The sequence below is a fragment of the Parus major genome, chromosome 1 (genome assembly GCF_001522545.3).
Source record: "Parus major isolate Abel chromosome 1, Parus_major1.1, whole genome shotgun sequence".
Classification (NCBI taxonomy): domain Eukaryota; kingdom Metazoa; phylum Chordata; class Aves; order Passeriformes; family Paridae; genus Parus; species Parus major.
Window position 1 is genome coordinate 8595751 of NC_031768.1, and position 21048 is coordinate 8616798.

The following is a 21048-nucleotide window of genomic DNA, read 5'->3' on the forward strand; positions in this document are numbered from 1 at the left end:
TTACACATTAGTTTTGGTGCTGCACTGAATTACCTTTTGCTTCAAGAGCACGATGAGGTTTTGTCTACTACTCAGATTGATAAAGTGTAGTAATTTAACAGGAATTGAATTTCTTTGAGACACTTTCTTAATTACCAGATATGGTAGATATTGGCCAACATGAGAAATTATGGGACAGTAGGAAATGCTGAATAGGTGCTTGGACAGTCATGCATGTCTCTTCCTTAAGAAACAAGACTAGAAGTTTCTGGGGTTTGATTGTTTGATTTTTATTACAAAATGTCACATTTTCCATTTAGAGAGGTAGGATAATTTTGGTAAGGGTTTCAGCTTAGGTAGAAACAAAACAGCTGTTACAGAGTCTCTGAAGAGAATATTGCTTTTTTCAGTATCTTTATGTAGAACTACCTGTGATGAGTGAATCACTTTTCATCTGTTCACAAACGCCAGGGCTTTCTGCAGAGCAGGAAATTTGAAATTCAGAGTTTTGGCTTAACTGGTAAAACTCTAGCTTTAAAACAGCAGTATCTTCACCCTTATCTGGAACTTTTTTACATAGGCATTGTTATCCCTGGTTTTCCTTCCCTTGGCTCGAGCCTGTTCAGATGAACAGGGTGGTGGAGCTCTTAGGCATGTCTGTCACAATTAACAGTTTCTTTGTCCAGCAGGTTATCCCATTTTTTTGATGCTCAAAGTGATTTCTACTGAACACAAGTACTCTTTGTATGCTTGAGGGAGCAGTTGTTCATCTGCAGTTCTCTGCACGGCTCTGGCATTGTCTGATAGAGTAAGGAAGCAAAGAATCCCACTGGGCACTCTACTGTTGTTATTTAAACCAAATACTTCTTTTTGTCTCATTAATTAGTCTGTCAGTACAACATACATTGTAAATTCTGAATTTCCTTAAGTGCATCTTTTCTACAATAGATGTCAGTGTGATATCCACGATTTGAATTGCAAGATTTTTGTCACAGCCGGTATTTGGAAGCAATTCAAAGTACAGGAACAAAAATCAATATGTGAAGTCAACTAGTACATTTTGCTATTGCCTTGCTGTTAGCTGATCTCAATAATTGCTGTGATGGAAATAATAGACTTTTATTAACAAACCACGCTTCTACTTGCCAGGGCAGGGATCTCACCAGGAGGCCCATGGAGGTGATGAAGGGAGCTGAGAACAGTGTCTGGGCCTTGGGCACAGCCACAGGCACTGAGGAAAGATGCAGATTGCTGGGATTTCAGGCTGTAACACTGAGTGTGATAAGAAAATGTCGTGGAGTCTTACATACAATTAATGATGATAATGATAATAATGTTTTTATGTCCTTGAGGAAGCTAGTACCTGCAGAAACAAGTTATCCTTTAACAATGCTAAGGAAGTTAGATACATGATAATGGAAATGGAAGATTTCCAACTTCTGATTCATCAAAATTAGTGCAGCATTTGACCTTCTTTAAAATTTCCATCTTGGCCGTGCTTTAATCCAGTCTGGGTCTCTTAGTTACACATATTTCATAGTACCATGTGTTACATGATGTGTACACACATGCAGACACACACAAATGCAACATTGTCCATAAGCAAAACCTCACCCCGGTGTTTTGGTGTTTTGGTGTTTGCTTTATTGTTTGTTTTGGTGGGGTGTTTTTTTTTTTTTGTTTGATAGCAGATTTCTTTTGGCGGGTGGTTTTTTATTTATTGTTTGTTTGGGGTTGTGTTGTTTCATTTTGTTTGTTTTTGTGTTTGTTTTGGTTTTGTTTTTGTTTTGTCAAATTAACAAAATTGTAAGACAAGGTTTGGTTTACAAAAATGAAAATTTTCATATGAGACTTTTCCTGAGAACCTTCTAGCCCAGCTGTTTTCAGTTTTGCCTAAGAAGTAAGCAGCCTAGGTTAGGGAACACAGAATCATGTAAATTCACACAGGTCCAGCTTTGTGCTCCTGAGAGCAGCCTGGTCTAGATGCTTTTAGAAATCTGCAGAATGCTGACTGCTCTCCAGGGAATGCTGATGCACTATCACTTGCAGCTGCAAATCTAGGAAAGCATAAAATAACCTGACTCTGTGTGTGTAGTTCTTGTCCACTCAAAGAATGAAACAGTTGGCTTAACTAACATTGAAAATGAATGAGGTGGATATTCAAGGTACTGCAGTCTCCTCAAGAATTTTTTTTTTTTTTGAGTGACACATTTTAAGTGGTAAAAGCATCCTATATAGAATGACAGAATGGCTGAGGTAGGAAGTGGTCCAGCCTCACTCTGATCCAGCTCCCCTCCCTTTCTCAAGCAGGTCACCTAGGGCCAATTGCACAGAACTGTGTCTGGGTAGCTTTGGAATATCTGAGCACAAAGACTGCACAACATCCCTGGACAACCTGTGCCAGTGCTCAGACACCCTCACAGTGAAAAAGTGTTTCCTGATGTTCAGACAGAACTGTTTCATTTGTGCCTTTTGCATCTTGTGATGTCAGTGGGCACTACTTGGAAAATCCTGGCTCCAGCCTGTTTTCAATTTCCCTCCAGGTGTTTCTGTGCACTGATGACTTTCCCTCCCTGAGTCTTCTCCAGGCCAAGCAGTCACAGATTTCTCAGCCTTTCCTTGTGGGAGAGGTGTTTCAGCTCTTTAAAATCATAGTGACCCTTTGCTGGACTCTCTCCAGTACCTCCATATCTGTCCTATCCTGGGGAACCCAGAACTAGACACAGTGCTCAAATACAATTCTTATTCCCCTTAATTTTGACAATCCATAGAAGTTTGCTTGGTTTTTATGTAAATGTTGCAGCTGAACTGAAAATAGGTCTCAGAAGAGAAAATAATTAAGGAGCCCAGAGTTTATTCTTAGTAATCCTGAAACAATGCATGGAACGCTTCTCTTTAAATACAGTGATAATATTTTATTGGGAAAGTGCCAAGAACATTTCAAAATCAATTTCTGTGCCCATTCATTTGCAGCTCTTGCACTTATTGCACCGTCTGTCTTCATTTCACTGCTCTGTACTACTCTGATGGGATGCATAGAGCTCTGCTAAACTGTACTAAAGATCCATCTGTAGCAGTTTATGCTATTTTGCTTGTTAAGCGTCCAACAGGGAGGTAACAGAAATATTAAAGGTACTATACTCTGATTTGAGTTTTTTTAGTAGGTACAAGTTTTACAGGTATTTTTAAGTTATAAATGAAAATAATGTGAAGTATTATTATTGGACTTTGAACAAAAAAAAAAAAATTCTTTGTTTTTGCACCCTCAAATGTGTAAGCTATGATCAAGGAAATATTTATATCTAGGATTTATCTTGTGTGTGTGAATAATCTCTCACTGCTCTTAGTACTGTTCACAAATCATGGTCTAAGTTTGTTTCAGAACACTGTTAAGCATTTTTGTTTTTCTAGTGTTTGGTTTTCAAACAGTCTTTTTTAAAAAAATAGAGGCAGAGGATATATAAAAATAATTCACAAGTTTATGAATTATGCAGGGCAACATTCCAGTGGATAAGGAAAAAATGTTCAGGTACTAGGATATAAATTTGGATGGGATATTACAAAATTAGGCTCTGATTCAGTAAACCATATGGGTCAGAATTATTGCTTGTAGACTTGATATAAAGCTCATGCTTGAGTGCATCATACCAATACTGCTCTGGAACAAGTTTCCCCTCTTCCAGCTTTCTGTAAATTGGGATTTCTCTGAAGTAAGCAGAATTAAGACTGTTTAAAGGACATTTTAAGCCACTTAAGGCTTCACAAAGTGATACTAGTGAGTGGCTGAAAAAACACTGTATTTGCCATACAAACATAGTTATTAAAACTTCTCTGTGTAAGGCAGATGATTCAAATTCTTTAATGACAAAAAAGGCAATATAGATAAAGGAAATTATATGTATGTAATATTTATACACACACATTTTATACATATATGTATGTATAGGCTCAAATTTGAAAATAAAACTTGTGGCAAGTCAGAAAATCATTTTAAAATGGATCCCTTCCTTTCTCTGATTATTACTTTTATTATTGCACCTCATTAAAAACAAATTAATCCAGTTATGTATGCTTATTTAGTGCTTGGTTTACTTGCAGGTTTCCCCTGTGCCATTTGTAAAGCCAGTCTTTTTTGTGCCACAGCGTTGTTTTCATCATTTGTGCAAAGAAGAGATTCAACAGTACTTTTTAGAATCACAGCTAGTTTAGAAGGGTTTCCCTGCATTTGCTGCCTTCTCTTGCTGCTCTATTTCCCTGTGTCAGAGCCAAATTACGAAGCAAAGCCGTCAGCTCTGCGAGTCAGGCACTAATGCACAGGTCGATGAGAAGCTTCTCCTTCTAAAGGGGTGCTGGGCTCGGTCAGTAGTCACTGCAGTGACAGCTCTGTGCTGCTAGTGCAGCTGCTGCTGCTGCCGGGGCTGGACTGGCCGCCTCTCGGGATGCCCCACATTTGGATGTTTGTTATTCACTGCACACTGACTTTCACAGATGTCAGTGCTTGTTACCTACTGGGAAGAAATTAGACCTCTGCATTTTGGCCAGTGTACAAACTGTTCCCTCTCTTTAATGTCACTTCACCTTCCAGCCCACGCTGGTTCTGAGGCTCCAAGGCCCAACTGGGGTGTCACATGTTCCCATATCCACCTTTGGATTTTGGCATTGTTGTGCTCAGGAGATGGAGTAGGATTTCAAATATTTCTTCTGATTAGAACAACCCCATCTCAGTAGGCGATCAGCCTGATGTTTTCGGTGACTCCCATTTGCATTAAGGTCCTGAGCTCCTGTTTACATCAAGGTCCTATTCTTGCAGAATGTTTCCTGGAGCTGTGTCTGGATCAGCCTTGACTGTCACTCCAGTTGCTTTTCACTACTTGGGTAGTTAAAAAAGATGGAAAAACTAGTATGTGCGACCTAATTTTGCAGAGGAATTTTCCACTGGCATTCTCCTCGCCATTGCCACCAAGAAAGGGTGAGAGAAGACATTTTCCAAGCACTTTATGGCCCAGTGATGACCTCTTCCTAAAACGGCACCTAAGTAACTTCTGGAACAAGGTAATGAACCTCCTACTCTTCCAGCCCCATATCCCTGGCACACATATCCTGGAGAGTATGGACAATCCTCAGTGGCAGGCTGGAAGTGGGCTGAGAAGGGAGCTCTGTGGAACTCGAACAACATTTTGCTGCTGACCTTGTATGCCCTTGGATCCCTGTTCCTCACCTTATGGCCTACAGACGTGACTGTTGAACATGTGAGTTTGGGAGAGATGATTACATGTGTTTGTAACGTTAATTATTTCTTTGTAGGTCCCACTTTAATCCTTGGCTGAAAATGAAGGTTGCTGAAAATCCATCTCTGTCTCGAGCACGCTGCAGAAGGAAGACAAATTCTGTTAAATGTGACTGCCAGGTGCAATTTCTTCCATCACCAAAACCTCTCTCTGCCTTGCTTTTTTGTCTCGATAGGACATTCGTGGTTGGGCTCTTTTCTTCCTTGGGCTGAGATTGATGAGAGAGAGACAGTATTCTCTTGTTTGGACTTGGTTGTTTATTATTCTTTTATCTATATTACATGTATACAAGGTACAAGGAGCTATGTGCACTAAGATAGAAAGGCGCAAAATGGCTAACAAGGATCTTCTTCAAGGTGTTTTTTATGTCTGTTTACCCAATTAACAGATGCCAAGTAAATTATTTTTCTTAGTGACCCAATGACTCAACACCTGTGTGCTGCACTGTGGCATCTTCTATCCAATCACCTACTACAACTCAAAAACCACTAGAAGAAGAAGATGAAGAAGCAAGGACAAGAGACAACACCCTGAATCCTCCATCTTGTCTCTCTGTTCTCTAAACTAGTTTAAACTCCAAACTTTAACTTTTTCACCCAGTGACTTAAAAAACTCTCTAATTTACACACTTACACTCCTAATTTTTCTATTTAACAGTTGCTTTCACTGTGTGATATGAAATTCAGTGCTTTCTTGGGTGTCAGAGCCAGGTGTCAGAGATAAGGGCACACTCTTGATGCCTTTGACTCCAACACTTTTTTGTATGTTTACCCTCTTTGGTGCTTGCCTTGCAGCAAAGCAAACCTGAGAAAGCTCAGGTTTTTCTTGTCCCAGAGAGTTCCAAGCAGAGGGCAAGCAGGTGCTCTGATCACAGGGCAGAAGGGGTGGTACAGGACAGGAGTCAGGAAATTGGGCTGTCAAGTGCCACTGCCTCAATTAGTTTGTTTTCTCCCCTTTGTCATGTAGGCTGTAAGAATAACGGATGGCAGCTGGAGCAGCTGGCAGTTTCGGGATGGGTTACATCTAGAAAGAAGGAAGACAGTGTAAAACATGGCAGACAAAAGACATGAACAAAAGACAAAAGACAAAAGCCACAGGCAGAGGCAATGTGACATGAGCCAAGTGTATCCGTGTGACACTCAGTGTGTGACATTTGACAGGTCTTTCACATCAGAGGCACAAGGATCATGTGTGGTTTTGGAGCCTGTCCCTTAGGGCAGCATAAGCAGGATTAAGGACTTAAAATGGAGCCCTTTTTGTTTAAATAAATTTAAAAGATGCTTCCTTCTTCCAGCTCTTCTCTTCTGTGTAAGTTGGGGTTTTATGATTTTAGGAATTAATAATATCCCTTCCAGCACGTGACATAACTGAGATAAGAATTCCTAAATGCATTTGGAACAAACAACTCCATGTTACTGAAAATAAGATCAGTTATGTGATTAAAATGAGCGCAATCAAATTTGAAGCTTGAGGCACCGCAGCTAAACAAACATATCTCTAATCAGCAAATTATGTCCTTCCAAGGAAAATCATAATTTCAAAATGGAGAAACTACATTAAAACAGTCTTCTTTAGCGAGGGAACGATTATTCAGCAATATTTATGGTCACAGTGTCATTTGAAGGGAATTGGCAGGGCTTTTCCCGCCCCTTCCCCTCACGGCGGGCCTCAGGCCCTGGTGCAAGGGCGACCCCTGGCGGGCAGGCCCCGCCATGGCCGGCCCGGCGCCCGCGCGCGGCTCCTCCGGCGGGCCTGGAAATTCCTGGTGTCCCGGGAAATTCCGGCTGCTCCCTCGGGAAATGGAGACTTGGAGCATTCCCGGTACTGCCCTCAGGGACTCAGAGAACTGGGGAAGAGGAAGAGGCAAGGGGACAGGGAAAGAAAAAGCAACAAAGAGGGGAAAAAAGATGATTTACACGTTACGTTTTATGCTTCTCTTTGACATTTGCACAGACAAGCAGTTTCTAAAAGAATTTAACAGAATATGTTATATTATAAAGTTCACAGAATCAAAGAATTGTCAGGGTTAGAAGGGACCTCTGGAAATCACCCAGTCCAGCCCTCCTGCCCAAAGCTGGGTTACGTGGAGCAGGTGACACAGGAACGCATCCAGGTGGGTTTGGAATGTCTCCAGAGAGGGAGACTCCATGACCATCCCTGGCAGCCTGTTCCAGTGTCCTGCCAGCTTTGACATAAACTTCTTCCTCATGTTGAGGTAGAACTCCTTGTGTTTTATTTTATGGCCATTGCTCCTCGTTCTGTAACTGGGCCACTATAAAGAGTCTGACACATCCTCTTGGCACCTGCTTTTCAGATATTTACATGCATTAATGACACCCCCTCTCAGTCTTCTCCTCCCCATACCAAACATGCCCAGCTCCTGTAGTCTCTCCTCACAAGAGAGACCTCCAGACCCTTCCTCATCGTTGTGGCCTCTGCTGGGCCATCTCCAATAGCTCTGTGTCTCTCATGTGCCGAGGAACCCAGACACAGCACCCCAGGTGTGGCCTCTCTAGGGCTGAGCAGAGGAAAGGATCCCCTCCCTGACCTGCTGCCCACGCTCCTTCCAGTGCATTCTGTGATCCCACTGGTGATCCTGGCTGCAAGGACACGCTGGCAGTTCATGGTCAATTTGTCACCCACCAAGACTTGCTGGCCCTTCTCTGCAGAGCTGCTCTCCCACAGGTCAGTCCCCAGTCTGTGTTCGTACTTGGGGCTATTCCTCCCCTACTTGTGCCCTTGTTGAACCTCATTTTCTCTCTGCTCCACTAACCAGCCTATGAAGGTCTCACAGATTGGCAGTACAGCCTTCAGGTGGATTGGCCACTCCTCTCAGTTCTGAATTGTCAGTAAACTTGCTTAGGATGCATTTGATCCTTTTGTCCAGGGTTCTCTGTTATTCTTTCCTTTGAGGCATCTTAATAAAAATACAAATGATGTTATAGGGTGGTGACACTCCCAGATTTAAAAATATATTTGTATTTTGTTTACAGCCTGATATGTGAAATGCTCTCAATTATACATACAAACTCTGGATGTCTTGACATTTGCTGCTGGGGATAAGAATGAAAATGCTTTTAATTTTATTGTGTAGCTTACCTGTAAGAATAGTTCACAGGGAACTGGTATGCCTGCTTTCAGGGCTGATATCCATGAAGATGACCATGAGACCATACTCAGGTCCCTTGACACATGAAACTGTAAAGGTGTAAAACTATAATAAATACATGAAAAGCTAATACTTAATTGCCGTGTCAGTTTAGTCCTAAAAGCATTTATTTGGAAATGACATTTTTACTACTGATTCTTCCTCCTCACTGTTCCTCACAGTTCTTTCCTCCTTCCTCACTCCCCCTTGCAGCATTTTCCCTTTTCTCACAGGCCTTCCCTGCAGCTCCACCGCTGCCAGGCTTGGACACCTGGGCCAAAGACACCACTCTGCCTGTGCCAGGAGTGACTTCTCAGCGGCCTGGGAGACACAGGCAATGCTCCCACCCTGGAAGGGGAGTGCAGGGAGAAAAGCAGAAGGTCTGTGTGCACCAGGCTGTCTCCCAGCACCCATCAAACTGTGTCCAGAGGTATCTGACACCTGATGTGTCCAGCTGTGGGTCAAGATCTGATGGTCAGAAATGGGTGACAGAATGGCCTCTGCAGGCCTTTGGTTGTTCCAGTTTATGGAACAACCATCCTATAAAGAAGAGCTTGAGGAAAAGACCCTGTGATGGAACTGCTGATTTCAGCAGAATCTTTTGAAGCAAGTTCAGAGGTACTCCAAGGCATGGGAAAGGATGCTGGGAAGAGGAGATGGCAAGAACACCAGGAGGAGAGAAGACAGGGAGGTGCCAAGTACTTAAGCACAAGTGTGACCACTGCAAACATCAACAAGCGCACAAACTTCATCTCTTTGTTACAGAGGGGACATGGAGCCATCCCCCAACACAGTCTTACCCAGACCCTCACAGATAAAGGATTTCTCAAAGCAAATCAGCAATTTTATTAACAGATGGACAAGGGTGAAATCTCTTTTGCATCTCCTGGCAGGGGGAGCATCACAGCTGGAACCATTTGCAGAGGCTGTGCAGGAAGCAGGGATTTGGACTCTGTTTGCCTCCTCAGGTGGGAGAGGAGGAAGCACGGCTCAGGCTGCTGGTCCCCATGGCTGCAGTGGTATCAGCAGATCTCCCCCAGTGCCTGGCTCTGGTGGAAAAAGTGCACAGTGGTTGGTCTTGGGCATGAGCAGCAGGTGGTTGATGTCCTTGCAGAAGCTCAGGACTTCACAGGTGCTGCCAGCTCCCATGGCTGGATGCAGCTGTCAGAACGCTGTTTGTGGGGAGGACAAGGCAAAAGCAGTGTAGGTTCCTACCTTATCCTAGGACTTGTCCTCCCAGTTCTCTGCCATCTTGCTCCTGGGCACTGCAGGTGGTTTCCTCCTGGGCACTGCAGGTGGTTTCCTCCTGGCTGCCACTGCCAGAACCAGCTCTCTTCTTACTGGGCAGCCAGTAGATCCCAAAAAGCGTGAGAATCATTTCAACACAGTTCCAGAACCACCACTGCTGGCAGACTGAGTAGAGCACACTTTCCTGGGTGGGTCTACTCTGCTCCTGCATCCTCTGTTTCATCTTCTGCAGTCTGGCCATCTCCTGGCTGCGCTGCTCCTCATGCTTCCTCAGGAGCTCTTCTGTGACCTTCACTGCTGGGAGATCCACACTCGCTGCATATTGGAAGATTCCTGCTGCTATCAGGACTTGGGTGATGCTTCCAGCCATGGCCTGGAGGAGGAGGATGGGGAGAGAAGGGGCTCAATAGGACTAGGTGATGGAGAGATGATGGCTGGAGCAACGGGGCCAGGATATGAAGGACCCAGGGATGGGTGGGAGAGGAGGTAGCCGGGAAAAGGTTGAGGAACTCCTTGAGGATGGAGGCACATCCCCATAGGCACTGGCTGTAGCTGGCAGCCCTGGACACTGCTGCACCTGCCCTTCCCAAAACTATCTCCACAGCCCCTGCACCCTTTCCTCAGCCTGAGAAATTCCCCTGCATGCTGGTGTTTCTTGTCTGTCACTCAACCCAGCCTTCCCCCAGCCTGCCCCACTCACTGCTGTCTCAAGTGGCACTGCCATGGGGTATCTGGGGATGTGTCCCCGTCCTCTTATGTCAGAGAGACTGGAGCCCCACAGCCACACCCTGTCCAGTCAGCTGGGGATTTGGATGGAATTCACATGGACCCAGAGACTTTATGACCTTTGGAAGAAGGGGCAGCCACTGCAGGAGCACTGCACAGCTGTCTTCGGGTTGTGCAGGGAGAAAATCAGAAGGGCCAAAACCCAAATAGAACTTAATCTGGTTATTTATTAACTACCATATAAGAGAATAAAAAATGTTTTTATAAGTCCATTGGCAACAAAAAGGAGGGTTAAGGAGAATCTCCATCCTTTACTGGATGGAGGTGAAATATAATATGATAGGATGAGGACGAGACTGAGGTGTTTAATGCCTTCTTTGCATCGGTCTTTAGAGTAAGGTCAGTTGTTCTTCATGTACCCTGAACTGGAAAAGAGAGATGAGGAGCAGGCAGGAAACAGCAGCTGGGCAGAGGCACCCCAGCAGGATGCAGGCACTGTTAAACTCAGCCCACGCTAGAGGATGACTGCTCTGCTGTTCACAGACTGAGCAGGAGTTATCCCAGCTGCCCAGTCACTTGAGTGATTTACAATCTTTCTCACCAGCCAACTCATCTGGCCCTGCTGTTCCTCTTGCTGTGTCAGGACCTCTGCCGTGGTCTGCGCTGCCTGGGCACCTGCCCTCAGTGCATAATGGAGGACAGCCAGCACCAGCAGGATTTTGGTGATCTTTCCAGCCATGGTCTGGGGGAGGAGGAGGGAGAGAAGGGGCTCAGTGGGGTCAGGTAGCAGGGAGAGGGTGGCTGGGGCAGCAGGGGCAGGAAATGTAGGGCCTGGGGACAGGGCACTCACCCCAATGGTGGCACCTGCCTCACCCGAGGTGTTCTCTGCACCCTCTGCACGCTCTCCCCAGCCCTGGGAGCTCCCCAAGTGCTGGTGCTCCTGGCCTGGCCCTCACTCAGCCCAGCCTTGGCCCTGCCAGCCGCACTGGCCACTGCCTTGAGCCGCACTGCAGCGCTGACACCGCAGCCACAGCACCTGGGGACGTGTCCCCTCTGATGTCACAGACACCAGGGCTCCATGGCCACACCCCAACAGCCAGCTGTGCCCTTGGATGGAACTCAGGTGGAATTCGAATGGAACCAGGGAGTTTATGACCTTTGGGGAAGGGGCAGCCACTCAGGAGCACTGCACAACCTTCATGGGGTCGTGCAGGGAGAAAATCAGAAGGGCTAAAGCCTGGCTCTAAATTAATTTGGCCCTAAAAGTGCCATAAGAGATGATAACAACTGTTTCCATAAGTACATTGGTGACAAAAGGAAGGCTCAGGAGAATCTCCAGCCTTTAATGGATGGGGAGAAACAGAGTGACAAAGGAGGAGGAGGAAGACCTGAAGTACTTGATCTAAGGCCTGCTACACTACCATGATCCCCTCCCAGGGCAAGATGGCTCACTCGGCAGATGAGAAAGAGTTTGTGGGTCCAGATTCCCTGGAGTTTAGTAAAGCCTTTGACTCCATTTCCCAAAATATTCTCCTGAAGATGGCTCGTGGCTTGGGTGGGTGTGCTCTTTGAGTAGAACATGGGCTGTGGGGCCAGGCCCAGAGGGGTGGGGAATGGAGCCACATCCAGCTGGGGACAGAAACCAGGGATGTTTCCCAGGGCTCAGCTTTGGGGCTAGTCCTGTTTTCTGAGGAGTGACTGAGGGAGCTGGAAGTGTCTAGTCTGGAGAAATAGGGACTTGGGGGAGACCTTGTCACTCTCTACAATTACCTATAAGGAGGTTTTAGGCAGATGGGATGTGGTATCTTCTCCAAAGTAACAGGCAACTGAACAAAATTAAATGGCCTCAAGTTCTGCTAGGGGAGGTTTAGACTAGATTTCAGGAAAATTTTCCTCACCAAAAGTGTTGTCAAGCATTACAGCAGGAAGAACCCAGGGAAGAGGCCGAGTCACCATCCCTGGAGGTAAAATACAATACATGTAGATATTTCGCTTAGGGACGTGGTGTACATGTATAATACATGTAGATATTTCACTTAGGGACGTGGTGTACATGTAAAATACATGTAGATATTTCACTTAGGGACGTGGTATATTGCTGGACTCGGGAGCCCTCGGTTAACAGTTGGACCTTAGGGGCTTTTCCAGCCTAAACGATTTCTTGAGTCTGTGATTCTATTGTAGCAGTCTAATGTGATAATTAGGCTCAATGCAAATCCTAACCCGATTCTCAGTTGACAACTTGAGTCATTTTCCATATATCTTTGTATGTATATATTTAAGTAAAAAAACCCCAAACCATTGTGTGTCTTCTGTGTGTCCGCTGATTATTTCAGTCATTATTTCATGAACCAAAGTTTGTCCAAACACACTTTAAGTCTTTCAAATTCATTTTAAGGCTGTAGTATTGTCAGGATATGTGGCAAACCAAGGAAAAACGTCCTCAGAAGAAACAAATATGCTCCTGTGCACTGCTCTTCCATCTTCCATTTCCTCCTGCTATACTGTATTTTTGGCTTGTGTTGTCAGAGTGCCTAAAACAATAGGTTTCAGCCCTCTTTGTTGTTTCCTAGATTGTACTGCACATAATAGAGATTGAATATTTGCTTCTGGAATAAAAGTTACCTAACCAGGTGGTTGGAACACAGATTCACAAATTGGAGAATCTCGTCTCAGTTCTTGCCTTAGCCAAGGGTTTGCTGTGTGCTTTCAGTGTCTGTGGCAATTTCTCAGTTACAGGGTAGGGAGAGTAGGATGCGGTTTTCATCCTAAAGAGGAGAGCTGCTGTGAGAGGCTGAAATCCTGAAAGAGTTAATGTAAACCTGAAAGAGCTCATGTCTCAAACACTGGGCAGAGGGGAAAAGGAATGTTACCATGCCAATGAGTTAAGGTGATGTTAAGAAAGGGGGTCTTGGAGGCAGAATAGTGCTTTTTTGAGACCACCTTCCTTACCTTGGGTAACTATCTCTAAAACCAGATTTGGAGAGCATTGCAGTTGTGTCTCTGACAGGGGGATTGAAACTATGAAACAACCCAAACTTTCTGAAAAGTTTGAGAATAACAAAAGGAGCTTGCATGAGGACTGTTTGGTAAATAGCACTACTGAGGGGGCTGTGTGTGCACCCACCATCCACAGGAACTGCACCAGAGATGGTGCTGGAACCCTGGGTAGTGACATGGATCCTTTACCTCCAATTTTCATATTTTTCCTTCTTCATTTCTTCCTCTCCTTAAAAGTTTAATGTGCTGCTGTTACAGGCTGTTTTAACTCCATGATGCTGCAGGCTGTTCAGAAATTTTGAGTTGTTGCTGACGTGGACTGTTCAACCTATCATAAGGTTTAGAAGTTTAAATTGCTGCTTCCATAGCTAAAACTTTCTAATTGGTTGTTTGGCATTGTTTTTCTTTAATTTAATCCAAGGTTATCCTCAGCATCAGCTGTCCCAGAGGAGGCAGTCCAGGCCTGCCCTCTCCAGATTCAACATTTTGATACCCAGAGCAGGAGGCCCAGGACCTCCCTCACGGGACCTGATGGCTGCTCAGGTGAAAAATATTCTGAAATCTTGATGTGATTTTATTATATTTTAATTTCCCATGATAAAGAGCAACAATATCTCTAAATTTAAAGTGAAATATCGTTGCGACATATGAAAGTGACGTTTTATTTTTTGCAAGTCAAACTGGGGCTTATTTGAATTCCTCTGGCTTGATATTGAGCTTTTTCAAACAAGATATAAATCTGCCACTTTCAGTTGCATACTTGACTTTTTTAACATCACTGAGTAATGGCTGGAACGAGAACAATATGTCATGCTTTTATGTATTTATTGCAAGGAATGCAAGGATTGCAATTAGAACTATAAACAAACTTTAAATAAAATTTTATTTATAAATTTGTAATATAAATTTTATATTTTATATAAATTTTATTTATGTTTGTCAAACACATACACCCATAGGCACACTGGCTGTTTAAAATTTCTGGTGTACTGAATAAGTGCAGGAAAATGAGACAAAGGTAAACAAAACAACCAAGATAAAATAATACTTTTCACATCTTTCACAATTATTTAATCGCTCCAGAATAATTCCTTTAGGCATTGTTTTCTTCACACCCTCAGAAAGTGCAGCACATTTTTTCTGCTCACAGATATATGCTGAACCATTGCTGTTCTTTTTATTCTCTATAAGGGAGATGAATTAATATTTCTTCTTTGAGGAGGGTTCTGCATTCTATGGAGAATGTTGTCAGAATGATCAAATTCAACAGCAGTTTAAAATATATAACATAACTCACCTGAAACATTAGAAGAATTTTTTTTCCATATTCCTATTCTCCATTAATTGAAAGCCAGCCGAGAGTTTCTAATCACTCATGTTTTTCAAATGATTAATTTCTCACTGAAGTGGCCAAACAATGAAAATACTGCAAATCAGCCCCACCTTCCTATATTTTAGACCACTGAAAAATGGAAATACAGTTTGCTTTCAGCACTTTTCATTACTTGATTAATAGAGCTGATTCAGATTTGGGTCAGTGCTTGTTCTCTCTCAAAAGACTATTTATTCCCCACCCTTGTACAAGTCATGAAGCAAGGGCAAGCATCACCACTGCTGCTTGTTCCTGGTGAAGTAAATCAATTCTTTGGCCAGAATTAGGGTGTAATCACACCTACAGCTGACCTGCTGACAGAAAACATGAGTTTGAGTCATTATGTCTATTATTTTTAAGGTATTTTATATAAAATTGGCAGCCTCAGTGAGAATTTTCAAGGCCAGGTTCTGCAGCAGTGTATGTGGAAGTACACACACCTACTGCCTTCGATTCCTTTCTCACTCACTGCAAACCTTACAGCTCAAATTGAGGCCAGCTCCCAATCATCTGCCATGTGAACTGTGCCAAGTGAACCCAAACTACCTTTTCAGTTCATAAAATATTCATTCAGTCCCAGCTGGGACTGTAAAATATGAATGCTTGGTTATGATGTTGGTAACATACCCTTTTCATTCTCTTACATATGTATGAGGGAAACAGCTATACACCACTCACAAGTACAGCTATATGATAAATTAGTGCTCTAAAAAACCCCAAACTTCTCCATCTCACTCTGCTAGAAGCCCATTTGACACTACAATCCTCTGTCTAATCCAAATGGTGGCCATTACAAAAACGTTTCAGATTTTACCCTGCCATAAATTCCTACCCTCTCCCTTCATATCCATCTGCCCTGTGGGAAATTTAAGTTCCTCCATATTACATTCTCCTGGCATTCAATATTTCATTCTGGACAAGTATTTATTAATGCAATGCAATTCAGAGATAAAATGCTAATGAACAAAGAGCTTTGGAGTCTCCCAGATTGTATATCCACTAGTTTAGAGAACTGGGGAGTGCTCAGATATACAGCTTTAATCACAGAGGAGCCTAGTGCATAGGAGGATACTTTAGGACACTTTTGAGAAATTTTACCTGTCTTGATCTTGAATTTTCTTTCTCCTTTGTTTTACAGACAAAGATTAATGCAAATCTTTACACTTAGAGGGATTAAAATATTCACCTCCCTAAACACTGTTCACATATTCTAAAATTTGATTTTTCATTAGAAAATAATATACACACCTATCTGTACCATATGTGTTTTGGTAAGTGTGAATTTGTGTCATGACCTAGTGCTTAGGTCTATTTGCAAGAGCTGGGATGACATGTTTAGAGTCCAAACAACTTAACAAAGAATGCTCAGAATGCCTCATGCTAAGAAGCCTAAAGTGAAAAGAACTGAGATGAATTTGCCTTGTAGGTGCAGTGCTGTGACATGAACAAAAATGACACAGTGTCAGACTTTTTGCTAATTTGAGTTGGAACTATCCCCATCACCTTTTAAAGACAAAGAACCACAGATCTTTCTGAGCTGATTAAACTTTGCTATTTGGTCTTTACTGACTTACACAGTTCAACATATAAGGATTAGTGGTGATTGATGCCTCCTACCCAGTCCTGGGGTTATGGTTGGCAGAAATCCTGCAGTGTTCATCCTCTCTTTGTTCTCTGTAAGCCGATACTGAAGTTTCATGAGATCATTTACTTTCTGTGATCATGCTTTCTGTGAGGCAATGTACTGCTGTATGGAATATCTGCCAGAAAGAGAACTCTCTCTCCTGTAATCTGAGCTCTACTTTTCTGAGTGAGGAGACAGCAGACAAGGGGGAAAGACCAATTGTTAAACGAAAGAAAATAAGAAGAAAACAAACTAAAAAATAGTAGGGTTTTTGTGAGGGCAGGAAAAGGAAAATGAAAAAGAAAAGAAGAAAGAAAAGAAGCTTCATTTGGCTGGCAGATAGGCAGTGATGAGTGTGCTCATCTCATAATTATGCAGCTAAGCAGGAGGTACATCAGTATGGATGTTGTTAGGGCTAAAAATCTTGTCTTGCATGTTCAGCTATATGCTCACCACAGTTTGCATGCTCATATGGACAAGTACTTGAAGGGAAACACAATCTGCTATAATGCCTATCTGCTAGACAAAATGTGCATGATTAGTTCCATATGGCTTTTCTTTCTCAAAGAGTAGAGTTCCAAAGTGAGGAAAGATTTCAAACATAGGTGATGCTGTATTTAAAAATTGCATTTTAATAATAAGTTTATGGGGGAGTATTGGCCTTCAGTGGGACTTAAATGCACATTAGTGTGTTTTGCTGAATAGAGATTAAACATCTCCTTGAAGACATAAACATAGTAAGACATGCACGTAGTAAGAAGTGATCTCATTTTTATGGACTTTGAATCAACTTCCAAGTGGTTTGCTGCATGAAGCTTACAAAGAAGATACCTGTAGTCTACATAAAATCAGTATCTGTTTTCTAATGTAACATTTTCCCTTCCTGCTGAATTGCATTATCAAGTAGAAAAGTGCTAATGCTATTCCTCCTCACACAGTCAAATTTTGGAGACTGATACAATATTTAATGGAAGGAGTTGTCTAGTCTTGTATGTGCCTATTCCTACCATTTCAGAGGACAGAGTCCTTTTAGAGGGCAAATCAGAAGATCCAGATGTTCCACTGCATTTTAAAGTAACTCAACACTGACTTTTAAACAGCTTCTGACTTCTAGACCCAGCTTTGAAAAGTTCCTGGCTGAGTTTTTCTTTCTCCACACACCAGACAAAGAAAATGAAGTAGGACAGTCTGTCAGTTTAGATGTCTAAATTAGCTGCCTAATTTTAAGTGCTGTTACTAAGCCACATGAATAAGCTTTGTCAGATGGAATTTTTTAGGGGAGATGGTTCCTACAGTCACCATTTGTCCCAAATGCGAGAAAGAAAACAAAGTTCTCTGTCCACTGTGGCTGTTTGCTTTCAGCAGCTGAGAACACTTCAGCAGGCAGCCAGCAATGGGCTGTAGGAGCCGAGAGGAGCAGCTGTGGCACAGCTGCTGCCAGCATCTGCCCTGCCATGCCATCTGCAGGGGTGACTTGCTGGGCTCACAGTCACTCCCCAGCTGGAGTGACAGGAAAATCAGGCTTCCAGGTGGAAATGTCCAAAAGCCAAACTGCTGAGCACAGGCGAGTTTTAAACTTGTCACTGAGAACGAAGGGAACGAAACACTGGTCATTGTTGTTTCCCTGGAGAAAGAGGGATTCAGTGTCTAAAGTGTCTTGCCTGCTCTCTTCCATAAACAGGGATTACAAAACGTGCCCTGGAGGCTGATTCCCAAGCCAGCATCACCCTTCCTGTCACTTGAACAAATGGCTCTGTGTTACAAGAAAAGCTGCCAGTTCAGGGGGGCATTTTGCACAGAGGTGATTGTCACCTCTTACTGAACTCAGACTGCTCTATAGTTAGAAGTGTGAAATTGTGAAAGCAGAAGGAGAGGGTTCCTGCAGGGCACTGGATCAGTAACCTTGGCTGTAGGCACCTAGCCTAGGGATGGGCACTGTATGGTTCCTTAGGCTACTGAGAAATATGAAACACAGCACATATAACACTTCCTAGAGTGGAAGCCAGAGTTCTGCCCCCAGGAAACACAGAGCCCTGGGCCATGGCTGCTCTCTGCTGCTGCAGTCCTGCCTTTCTCAGTGGCCCAAGAGTAATGAGGATCATTCCCACCCCAAATATGCAGCACCTAATGTTCAGGGCATCTTCATAATCTCAGGGAGGTGGAGGCTCAACTTTCCATGGGATTAGAAGAGCCTAGGATGCAGGTTTGATGTTTCCCATGGCAGTGCTCTCTGTTATCAGTCAGAAGTAGGGCATCATGTTTTGTGATAAAGTCTTAAATGAGCTCCAGGATAGTTCAGACTTGTGAAATGAATTCTGAATTTGGTCAAGCCCCAAACAGCTTCACAGATTCAGCATAAGCCTAGCTGGTCAGCTCAGCTCAGCCAGGGCCTCTGCCATGCCTGTTGGTGCTGCAGGAGGCTCTCAGGGGAGATTTTCCCTGAGGATTTTGATGCATAAAACAAGAAAGGCAGCATTTCCCTTGGCTTCTAACAGCAGGGTAGGACAATGTCTTACCTTGATTCCTTCCCCACTGGGAGTGCTGTAAGCTGTTCCTCCTCCTCCTCCACCCCAAGGTGTTTACAAGTAGCACAGCCTGTATGTGAAGTCCTATCTGAACCCAGTTTTTAGGAAATTTTATTTCATAATACAGAAATGAATGGCTCATAACAAGGAATTGAACTGCTGTCACTTTCCTTCTCTCTTAGTCATAGAAGGGGACTCCCTGACAGCTTCCTTGCATGCCACCAGGTACCTTGAGTCCTTGAACAGGGCTTTTCACAATGTACATTTTGGATATAGACTCTTAAATTCTGCCTAAGCACCATTTTGCATACATAAATCTCTTTTTGGAACTGAGAATTAATCCATGTGCTCACTTTGTCATCTGCAAAATGGAGAATTTTCTTACCTGACAAGAAAAGTGAGAGGATAAATATTTCAGAGACTATGAAGTACTCAGACAACTCAGTGCGGGTGACAAAAGTGCTTTGGCTAGACAGGAAAACGCTTCTTCAAAATTCCCAGAAGATCAGGACAGAATAGAGATGAGATCCAGCATTGTGGGAGGCAATTGCAGCACTCTGTGTGATAGATGGCATCATTCCCAGTGCAGTAAAATGGATCTGTGCGTAGACTTCCAGCCCTGGTATGCTCCCTTCACTTCTGGCACGGGCTTCATCTGCACCCTGTGCCAGCAAACACTTCATCCTCCTGCTCTTTAATTCTCGCTTGGGACATCAAGTCTTGCAGAGAGAGATTTGGGATAGGAGTGGTACTGTATTTATGCTGCTTATTCTTGTTGGGGGACAATCTTCACAATTCCTGCAGGGACATAGCCTCGGAGCTGCGTCCTACAGAAATGCAGGAACAGAAGACTTAGGGGGAAATGGATTTTTGAGTAAGTATTTATCACGTGCAGAGCTCTGAACTCTCTCCCCGCAGGAGAGCAGCCCCTGGCTGTCCGCTGGAAGCCGTGGGTGTCGCGGGGTGGCAGCTCCGGCTCGCTCAGCTGCTGTTTGCAGGCTCGTCCCACGAGAGGGCAATGCAGCAGCATCCATCCCTCTGCCTCCCTCAAAGGAAAGGATCGCGCTCTGCACACGGGAATTCCGTGCTACGATATATGTCTGGTATTTATAGAAGGAGCGTTTACTCTTTTAAGTGTTGCTTATAGCAGTGAAATATAATTAGTCTGCATTAAAATCCATCTAGCAGGAGCTGATATGGTCCTCTGCTGCTAGGCAATCTAGGACACCTGAACATCCAAAGAAAACCATTTTTTTCCCCGTATCTCGGACACTCTATCAGACAATTAAACTGGAGGCTCAGAGCTACAACTCATCCTCAGGGGGTAGCCTATTTATCAGCTGCTTCAATAGATCTGACAGTTTGAGTACAATACTATAGGTTTGTGTGTTACTTTCATTGACCTTTATGCAATTAAATACCTTATTTTGTATCTGACCCTCGGGTCTGTAATCTCTTTTGTTTGGCTGACAAATGTCTGTGTCACCTCCTAACCTGGTTGATCCAAATGAGCTTTTTGAAAGTGCCACTGACAGCAAATCACTGCGGTCTACAAAAGGTTTATCTTCCCCTTGACTGGAAATTGCTTACCATGTGCTAAACAGTGTTGATAATGCCAACCAAAAATGCTTTTTCCCCTACAGATTTCATATTCTGTCTTATATTCCAAAAGACTGTGTATGTTTTGCAGCTGTCTTATCAGATGCAGCTGAAATATTTTGTTCTGAGTGATTCAGTTTGAGTGATTTCTCTTTGCTTTGCACTACACACAAGTTACTGGCCAGCTGCAGGCTGTGGTTGTGATTTGCAGCTTCACCAGCCATTAGAAAGGAGAATGCAGAGTCGTTAAGCACATCTTGACAGGTAAATGAGAGAAGAACCACATCAGCAATGCTGTGAGGAACGCTCTGGGAAGGAGGAAACACATTCCTACAAGCAGCTGCTTAAAATGAGTGAATAGGTGACATAAAGGACCTTGCCGGCTGTGAGTGCACTGTTTGCAGCAGAATGAGCAGCAGATGATGAGGACAGGAAGGCAGGGATGCAGGGATGCAGGGATGCAGGGATGCCTGGCAGCACTGGCTTCTCCAGTGTCAGCCTGCAGCCAGCTGTGCCAGCATGAGCAGCAACTGGGCCAC